The sequence below is a fragment of the Balearica regulorum genome, chromosome 11 (genome assembly GCF_011004875.1).
Source record: "Balearica regulorum gibbericeps isolate bBalReg1 chromosome 11, bBalReg1.pri, whole genome shotgun sequence".
Classification (NCBI taxonomy): Eukaryota; Metazoa; Chordata; class Aves; order Gruiformes; family Gruidae; genus Balearica; species Balearica regulorum.
The window spans coordinates 19,684,355-19,685,792 of NC_046194.1; positions in this window are offsets into that span (position 1 = coordinate 19,684,355).

Here is a 1,438-nt window from a genome sequence, read left to right on the forward strand (position 1 = left end):
TGAAGGGCACAAAGTTCATCCTGGACATCCACTCACCAGGCTGCATTTGCAGAGTGAGCCATTAGGCAAACCAGCCTTGACCCACACTTACTCACACAGAGAGAAATCAACAGCAATCCCATTTGGAGCCACATGATTACAACTGCACACGGAGCCAGACTCAGGCCTGTGTGACTTCCAAACAGCATTTTATCTGGGAATTGCAAAAAAAATACAACCCCAAAACTTCAGACAGAGATGCTTGTTAATTTTGCTATAAACTGCCCAGCTAAACAACAACAGGCGTTCTGTGAGGTACTTGCAATAGGATCTCAACAAATGGATGGGGTTTTTCAGTTTAGGAAAGCTTACCTGTGATCACTCTGCAGAGGAAGTGTGCCTATCCTGAAGCTATTTTTAAGAGAAGAGTGACCAGGCAAGATTTCAGAGCTGTCCCCATCCTGCATGGTGTCACAATCCAGAATTCATACCAGCAGCAGTGTCCTGCACGCGCCACTCGAAGCGAGGGACCCAACGGTGCCAGCCGGCTGGAGCATACTGACGTTTGGACCCTACCGGGACAAGGGCAGCTGCACTCAAAGCAACTGCTCTGCTGTTCTAAAATAAATTTTGATAATTAAAAAGGAAATAAAAATTAATACGCAATTAGACAAGAAGTCCAAAGTCTAAAAAATTGCTACTGAATGAAAAAAAAAAATCTAAGGAAAAAAAAAGAAATGGTCTTATTGAAAAAATTTGCTTCAATCGTTTTAAAACTACCTTAGAGGGGCTTTTTATTTTCAGTTAAATCTGGAGGTTTGTTTTGTATTATAACTTAAGTGTGAAATTGTAAATGCACTTTGAACTGAAAATACATTTCAAAACACCTTTTCAAAATGGGAAATTCACTGAAACTAACAATTTTCCCATAAACAGACAGGCTTTGACAGAAAAGTGTCAGCATAAAACATACCCATCAGCTCCATTCTGAACTGTGGGACCCCTTAATGACAGGATATTTCTAATTCTCCAAACATTTCCGTGGTGCCTAACTCCCCAGGGATTCCCAGACATCCTTTTTCATGGTCAGTTCATCAGTGTTGCTCACAGTCAGGATTTACAGCCGCTGCCCCACTCTGCCCTCCTAGCAGAGCTGCTCATCAGGAAAGCTCAGACCCCTTCTGCATAGATGGAAGTATTTGTGCTTGGGATGGATAGAGATAGTTAGATTACTTCCCACTTTGTCTTCATTTGGTCCCATCACACCAAAGACAGAAATATCTAGCCTGTACACAGCCTCTGCCCAACCCCATTAACATTTGGTTATAACAGGCACCAAAGGAGAGAATAACAGCTCCTCATTTACTTTAAAGTGTTTCCTAGTTTGTTTTTAAAATGCACCATCTGTGTTTCCACCATGATGTGTTAATGAAACACAGCTCTTGGGTTTTTTTAAGGC